Below are 9,313 nucleotides of genomic sequence, written 5' to 3' on the forward strand. Positions count from 1 at the left end.
GGATGATTATGGGCCGGAAGAAGCTATAGGAAATTAACATAATTAAAAATTACAGTCCACTATTTCTCTTCCTCAGAGCAGAGAATGTATAAACATTTTTATTATTATATATAAATGTTATTATGGGGGCACAGAGGCTTAGTGGTTAGCACGTTTTGCCTCACACCTCCAGGATTGGGGGTTCGATTCCTGGCTCAGCCTTGTGTGTGTGTGGAGTTTGCATGTTCTCCCCGTGCCTCGGGGGTTTCCTCCGGGTACTCCGGTTTCCTCCCCCGGCCCAAAGACATGCATGGTAGGTTGATTGGTATCTCTGGAAAATTGTCCGTAGTGTGTGTGTGTGTGAGTGAATGAGAGAGTGTGTGTGTGCCCTGTGATGGGTTGGCACTCCGTCCAGGGTGTATCCTGCCTCGATGCCCGATGACGCCTGAGATAGGCACAGGCTCCCCGTGACCCGAGAAGTTCGGATAAGCGGTAGAAAATGAATGAATGAATATTATTATTTACAAAATAAATGATGAGAATGAGAGGAATGGAGGACAAAAAAACCTTTATATTGAATGTTTGGATGTAAAGTTTCATTTGAAATGATGCCCTTTAATCTGTAGTTCGTTACATGCTTTTTGTCATCCAGTGTCCATGGTGACATCAATCTCCTTGGAAATTTGGTCTCCTCATCTCGCGGGCACCGGTGGCCCTGGAGATCATGGAGCTTCACCCCTATGGAGAAGAGCTGTGAATCGATCAGGCCTCGTCTCATCTGGAGTCTAATGTGCGGAGGCAGCATAAAGAATGAAGTTGCTCCTTTGACTGACGTGCTAATAAGTAGCCTTGACATCCCAGTCTCATTTCCCAGCATCCACGCGCTCGACAGAGAGCTGTTGACCCCAGCAGGATGTAGATGCACTGACAAAGCCAAATCCACAGAGGGACAAATTTAGATATGAACGCTCGAGCGTGATGCAGAGACATCAGAGCAGGAAAACAAGTACACGAAGGGCTCAGCGTCATCGCACACAGACGAGAGGAAGACCACGTTTCGTCGAAAAACACAAGAAGCGTCCCGTGCATATAAGTATTGGCGCCCTTCAAGAAAAACCTAATAACAGGAGAAGATATTTTGTTTTACTGAAACACCGTAGTTGATGTTTCACAGAAAAGCATGAGATGTGTACAATAATTTAGCCCGAAAGGCAATTATCCTGAGCAAATTCTGTTTGCTCGATAATTATTGGCACCCTTCACTCAATCGTAGATAATGTCAGTTTTATTTAGACTCATAATAATAAAAACATGAGAAGGGAACAAAAATCAAATCAAATAATTCAGACTAAACAGGAATGATCCTGAACAACTGCACCGAGACATTCTGTACGTTCTGTGATGATGATTGGCACCCTTCATGAAGATTAATAATAATAATAATAATAATAATAATAATAATAATAATAATAATAGATGTTATACTGACTATATATAGGATATAGACGCTTCATAGAAAAGCAATGTGAAATAATTTAGTCTGAATAGAAATTGTCCTAAAACAAGTGCACCCTCACATGCTGTTCAAATCCATAATTATCGGCACCCTTCATGAACACTCAATAATAAGTGGTCATTATGTTTTACTAATTTATTTTCAGTGAAGCTTCTCTCAGTGACCATCACAGCACTGAACCTCCTCCTGTGATGTTTAACAAGGTTTGAGACACACACACGCACTCGGTATATCCTAAAGGTTCAGATGGTTCAATACAAAACATTGATTTTTGTGTCTCACAATCATTCTCTGTGTTGAATTGGAAGTATCACCGGGATCCTTATCTTGTCGAGACGAATGCATGACCAAGCTGTAGTCTACTGACAGAATCAGGTGAAATTTAGCATGAAATTCCAGGATTTAACAGATTTCATGATGTTATTAATCTTGTTCCTGATGCACCAGCCACAAATCTGCATTAGTATTCGTTGTGTTTAGGAAAATCCTGTCCTGACCTCTGGAATGTCTCACCAAAGCCTCAGAGATTGTTATTTTGTTCTCCTGGACACTTATATGGCTAGAAAAAAATAACAAAAACTTTCTCTTAACTCAAACTCTTTGCATTAGGATTTTTTTATTGGCATAGAAGTGAGTCGAAAATAATTTCCAATTCTTGCAATTCTCATTTTCCCCTCGGCGTTCATTCGCTCTCTCGTGTGTCTGAATTCTTAGGGACTTTTGTGGGCGTCGCTAACTGCAAATAAGCTGTGACTGGAATTGTGACGTATGAACTTATGCACGTAACCTGCTTCAACATATGCATGCGTGTATAAAGAAAAATCAATGTGTGTTTGTGATGGTGTGTGCGCGTGTGTGTATTCAACAGTCTAATAGTGAGACACACACGCGCACGCGCACACACACACGTGTTGATGCATGCGTGTATGAAGAAAAATCAATGTGTGTTTGTGATTATGTGCGTGTGTGTGTGCGTGCATGCGTGTGTTCAACAGTCGAATAGTAAAGTGAGACACACACACGTGTTGATGCATGCGTGTATAAAGAAAAATCAATGTGTGTGTGTGTGTGTGTGTGTGTGTGTGTGTGTGTGTGTGTGTGTGTGTGTGTGTGCGTGCGTGCATGCATGTGTTCAACAGTCTAATAGTAAAGCGAGACACACAAACACGTGTTGATGCATGAAGAATAATCATTGTGTGTGTGTGTGTGTGTGTGTGTGTGTGTGTGTGTGTGTGTGTGTGTGTGTGTGTGTGTGTGTGTGCGTGCATGCGTGTGTGTGTTCAACAGTCTTATAGTAAAGCGAGACACACACACACGTGTTGATGCATGAAGAAAAATCAATGTGTGTGTGTGTGTGTGTGTGTGTGTGTGTGTGTGTGTGTGTGTGTGTGTGTGTGTGTGTGTGTGCGTGCATGCGTGTGTGTGTTCAACAGTCTTATAGTAAAGCGAGACACACAGTAGCTTGTCTGGTTTTGTTGCCAGTCCCGAGTCTGTGCGCAAAGTTTTCATTAAACACTTCTCCGTCATGGTTACTCCCCCAGGGCTGTGACAATCTGCACAAATCATCATTTTTCATTTCTAGCGGAAGCTCTAATAAGCTTGTAATGAAAGTTTCATGACGGCTTGCCTTGGAAAGTATAGAGGTGAATATGAATATTCATGCTGATTGAATATTGATGCTCTGAAATTGACCTTTTTTTTATTCACACCATTTACATGGATGTTGGTTGGAAATAAAAAAAATGTACTAATTAGGAGTGCGACTAGTAAATCATATTTATCATTTATTATTTATTAAATTTCATCAGATTTTTAAGCATTATCAGGATGCTATATCGAAAAGTCTCAGTATATTACCTTCAGGGTTACAGTTCTTCCGTTCTTCTTGTCCTTTAAACTTTTAGCAAGCTCTTCATCAGTGAACTGAGCTGCTGTATGGAATTGACAGAAAATGTCTTTAAATGTCTCTAGTAATGGAAGATGGATTAAAAAATCATTCTTTTTTGCAAATATTAAGAACAGCAGATATGTTAATCCCTCTTCACTGCTTCTCTCTTTCTACCCATCCCGAGGCATCCAGAAACTGTACCAGCTCCGATCGTCTTCCGTGCGATGAAGATTTCGGACCTCCACTGAGATGAGGCCGACTCGGAGAATCCTGAGGCAACTAGAGATCTATCAGCTCCAGTTGAACTCCATATGATCTTTTGCATCAATACAACATTTGTTTGACTGTATATTTATAATCACACCCTCCAGTGTCACCCATATGAGGATGAGGTTCCCCTTTGAGTCTGGTTCCTCTCAAGGTTTCTTTTTTACCGTCTAAGGGGATAAATACACATTGTGAACTACTCTCTCACTCACTCACTCACTCACTCACTCACTCACTCACTCACTCACTCACTCACTCACTCACTCACTCACTCATTTTCTACCGCTTATCCGAACTACCTCGAGTCACAGGGAGCCAGTGCCTATCTCAGGTGTCATCGGGCATCGAGGCAGGATACACACTGGACGGAGTGCCAACCCATCACAGGGCACACACACTCTCATTCACTCACACACTCACACACTACGGACAATTTTCCAGAGATGCCAATCAACCTACCATGCATGTCTTTGGACCGGAGGTGTAAACCGGAGTACCCGGAGGAAACCCCTGAGGCACGTGGAGAACATGCAAACTCCACACACACCCCTGAGGCACGGGGAGAACATGCAAACTCCACACACACAAGGAGGCGGGAATCGAACCCCCAACCCTGGAGGTGTGAAGCAAACGTGCTAACCACTAAGCCACCGTGCCCCTCAGGGCACATATCCAAAAAAAAATTCACCTGAGATTTTATACAGTGTAAAAAGTAATGAGATCACACACCGTACAGTATATCTGGCTTTAATGAGACAGTTGTCCTTCTGACCTCCAGACTTTATCTCCATGATGAACTGTATGTATATGAAGCCTGTACCTTCAGTGCTGATAATATTGCACATGCTCCATATTGCGGCGTACGACTGCATTGTCGCCGCATATAGACTAGTGTCAATATTTGTGCTCCATAAAAAGACTTTTGGGTAAAAATGAATCAAGTCTCTGAACACTGTGACTGCTTCCTTTGAGATGAACAGTGTGTAGTGAGTTTTCATTAAGTGCTCCTCTATCAGCATTCCACTTGGGCGCTGAGGTAATCTGTACAAAACGTCTTTCTTCATCCTTTAATGGTGCAGTGATGGTGTTTATGGTGCGAATGTGACATCCCTGAGAGCAAAAATGCAGATCAGAATGAGAAATGTGCTTCTTAAAAAGCACAAGGTCGCTCTTGAGAAATTACAAACTGCTGAAAGGCTGCAGCTCACACACACACACACACACACACACACACACACACACACACACACACACACACACACACACACACACACACAATATAGAAACACGGAACAGTTCTGAAGGTCTAGTTTTGAGCATTCAAATGAATATTTATTTGCGTGGTTGGTTTTTAATCAGTGAGCTACAGGTTTTGCTCAGTATTATATCATTGTGTCAGCTGCTTTTGGAGATGCTTCCAGAGGGAGATATTTCTACAGCCAGAAATGCCTTGTTGATGAGAAAGATCAGAGTTAAACAGACAAACTGTCTTGAGCTGACAGGAAGCCTGCTGTTTACAAACTTTGTCTGCAGAAAAGCATCTCAAAGCGCAGAACACATCAAACCTCCAGGTGAAACAGCAGAAAACCACAGTGCGATCTATAAAAATCCCATTTTTCCCATTCAGAAGTCTGATGTGAGCATGAACTGAAGTCGTATCTACATGTACATTCTCGTTTCGTAAGACACTCCTTTATCCAGAATGACGAACAAAAGTGTTCTGAAGAGTCTATCGATGAATACATCAACACCGGTTCGTAGGTCGCAGACTCAGGATACCCTTAATTTAAAACCTGATTGGAAATAAATCTAGCACACATATTTTTATTTTTCAATTAACATAGAATAAAGTGCTAGTACGTTTGCCACACACCTCCAGGGTCGGGGTTCGATTCCCATTCCGCCTTGTGTGTGTGGAGTTTGCATGTTCTCCCCGTGCCTCGGGGGTTTCCTCCGGGTACTCCGGTTTCCTCCCCCGGTCCAAAGACATGCATGGTAGGTTTGTGTTTGTGTGAGTGTGTGTGTGAATGAGAGTGTGTGTGTGCCCTGTGATGGGTTGGCACTTCGTCCAGGGTGTATCCTGCCTCGATGCAAGATGACGCCTGAGATAGGCACAGGCTCCCCGTGACCCGAGGTAGTTCGGATAAGTGGTAGAAAACGAACGAATGAATGAATGAATAAAGTGCTAGTTTAAATATTTCCGTAAGAGCTAGGTCTTCATCCGTCAGTGACTCGGCTGTTCGGACATCTAGGACAAGTTTGTTCCACCATTTCAGTGGTGGCTCTGTGGGATCAGTCAAGCAGTGCTGGAATATCTGAGAGATCGAGGTGGAGTGTGAGGAGTGAAAAGAGCTTTGTAGGAAAGCATCAGAGTTTTAAATCTGGGCAGCTAACCTGGGCTCTAAATAATACAAAACAACAAATGAACTGTACCACCAACAAACCATCCAACCAATCAGGTGCAGGATGGCGGATCAGTATCTGTATATGTGTTTTTGGGGGGTGTGGCTTTAACAGGAAGAATTGAATTGGACCAAAATGAATGGGTCCCGATTCGTTTACTTATTCAACGAACCAAATGTGCGTACTTTATTTGTAAAGGAAAAGCAAACCCTTTTGAACAGATGAGAACGCTGTTGCCTAGTTACCCACATCGTCACCTTTAACCCTACCATGGTGTTCAAGTCAAACTGACATGAATTATATTTTGACTCAAAGTGATTTGCATTTGTTGTACATCAGAGACTTTTGCAGACACATATTTGAGAGCTGTGCAGCCAGAGACTGGAATAATCTTTTGTTTCTCGTGCTTCTATTGTTGTTCATCACCTGTATTTGATAAATCAGTTTAAATTAAGAAACACTAATTGATCCATTTAAGATCCATTGTTCTATTTACATTTTTTCATTGTTCTTTTTACAATTTGTTTTATTACAGTGTATATATATATATATTACACAAATTATAAATTTATCACCAAAACAAATGATGCTTTCATTGTTAATTGGATGGGATTGAGATTAAGACCATATCTGTAAAGGATTTATCTATTATTATATTTTATTTCATTTCTGCAGTGTTTTTAAATCCCCAATAATGTCCCGGGTCAATTTTAGCTGAACAATACCAAACAGTCCAAAGAGTGAAAATAACGCAATTGTTAAACAAACTCTTCATTCATTATTCTTTAATTCATTTATATTGTCATATCATTTACTATTTCCTTGATTTATTTGTCTACATTTCATTTACATCTCTCACAAAACTCCCTCTCTGGCATGCAAGGAAATATTTGCTGAAAAGTTGTCCACGCTCTGAAACAATATCAGAAATAGTAGAATATCCTGGAACCATTGGGATGCTCATTACAACATAGTCCAATTTGATACACAATGATTTTAATCTCAGATAATATTTAATAGGAATCGGGGTGCAGCTCCATAGCTTTTCCCATGTTACTGTATATAATCAAACCTGTTTATTGGTTTATTTCCAGCTCTGGTACTTGATAGTAACTTGTACATAAATACATAGTTAAAGCTACTACTTTTATTATGGATCATCAATAATGATTAAAAAAAAAAAGTAAAAAAAAAAAAAAACATTGTTGAATTGTTGAATATTGTTGAAAATAAAAACATTTATTCAAGTTGTTTGAACAAGCAGCAGCATGTGGCCCTGTGTTTCGGTGTGTTATTACCCCGCTTGACAACGAGAGAGATTAATTACCTCTGCGGTCATCTGAGAATGTTTAGCAAGACGACTTTAATTGCATTGAGAATTTTACAATCAGCTTTTGTCAGTTTTTTTTTATTGATTTTCTGACAGAAGTACACAGCAGGGAAATATTATTCAGCACGAGCCAAGCTCTCAAAGTCTCATGAAAACAGATCCTGAGTGCTATTAGTGCTGCTGTTGTGAGTAAACTCAACGTTTTTGCATCCACTTGGAATATTAAGTGTTAAGATTTCATGTGTGATGGATTCAGGGATGAGGCTTGAGATTTTCATGGTCCAGAACAACAACAACTCCAACACCAAGATATTAACCAAGCTTTTCCTACGATCCCAGCATCACACTGGTGAATTATGATTGACCGAATAACTGAAAAGGATCTAGTTAATCGTTTAGGTTTATGGCTCATCGCTGTTCATATGGGTCATTTCCTGTGTGACAACAGAACCGTTTTGTTGTAAAGACATTAACAAAAGATTTAAATTATTTAATTATTTATTTGAGAGCCTCACTTGACTTTCGTTTTATTCATAACTGAAAGTCATATGAAGTAAAGACACTGATTTAAAGCCACATGTCCATGGGGTCTTGCTGGTAAGGTCACAACTTAGTAACTATAATATGAAGCCATGACTTATTAATGCACTGGAGCAAGATCATAACACACACATGTGAATTAGTAGGATGCGGGAATGAGATCGTTGAGCTTCAAAAAAGGCTCGATCGTCATGTTGTTTCCTCAAACCAACAGGCACCCGGGCAAGATACCCTTCATCAGCTGTGGTAAAAGGTCTGCTATGGTGTAAAATGAACTCGTACTGAACTTTTGGTGAAACGTTTAAAAAAAACTTTGAAAAGCAGCCTTAAAACCTTTAAAATATTATTTTGCATATTATAGTGTATGTATAGTAAAGAATATGGTGCTATATATTAATGCTCTTGTGTATGAATGAACGAGCACAAATCCACACAGTCACGCTCCAACATCTACAGTAGTGGAAAACCTCCAGAAGAAAAAAGTGGAAGTTAAAAACAACAGCAAAGGTGCATTAAACCGATGCTAATGCACATGGTTATAGAAAAGGATGTTTAGTAAATCAGGTGACCACTTCATACGTTTTGGTTAGTGTTTTTTTACTCATAATGAGATGATTATACAATTATTAAGTCTGTTTCTAGTAATATTTCCAAATTTCAAACAAAAAGTTCCAACTAATGAAATTTTGATGAATAATCTTATACCGTGTTTATTCAGACGTCTCATATTAAATTTATTTGTCTGGATATAAGAATCTAGTTAAGATCTAATTAGAAGATAAGAAGGGATTAACGTGGCACACTCCCAACTCTCACAGTAATATTTCCTAAAGCAACTGCAAATATTTCTTTGTATAATAATCAGCTCTGTCTTCCCTTCCTTCAAAAAAAAAAAAAAAAACCCCAAAAAACAAAACAGCAGCCTTATGAGACGAATAATAAAACACTGTTAACGGTTCCCTCATGACAAAGTTCACCACATATCGGTGCTAATTATACGTTTCAGGCTCTGGTGTGAGAAAGGAGCTCCATTTCTACCGAATCATTGTGAATGAACTCGTTGTTATTGCCGTGATCGGGATTCCCAGTCGTGACCTTCTGCTCAGGGAATTTTCCATCGTTTACCAATTAATGAGTGGATTTCTAAGCAGGTGGTCAGTATACTGTATGTATATGAGCGCTAAGGTGTGCTTTCACATAACATTTTATTCACAGAACATGATATTATCCTGTGACCATGACACCATTTTCATTTGCTACAGTAAAAGAGTATTTCCAATATTTATCACACTTTGTTTTTTAACCTAAACGTCATACTGATGAAATAGACATCTTTAATTCATGTAAAAGATAAACACTAGGGGGTGTGCTGTTTTAGAAAAATGACTCA

Source organism: Tachysurus fulvidraco, chromosome 7 (genome assembly GCF_022655615.1).
Source record: "Tachysurus fulvidraco isolate hzauxx_2018 chromosome 7, HZAU_PFXX_2.0, whole genome shotgun sequence".
Lineage (NCBI taxonomy): Eukaryota > Metazoa > Chordata > Actinopteri > Siluriformes > Bagridae > Tachysurus > Tachysurus fulvidraco.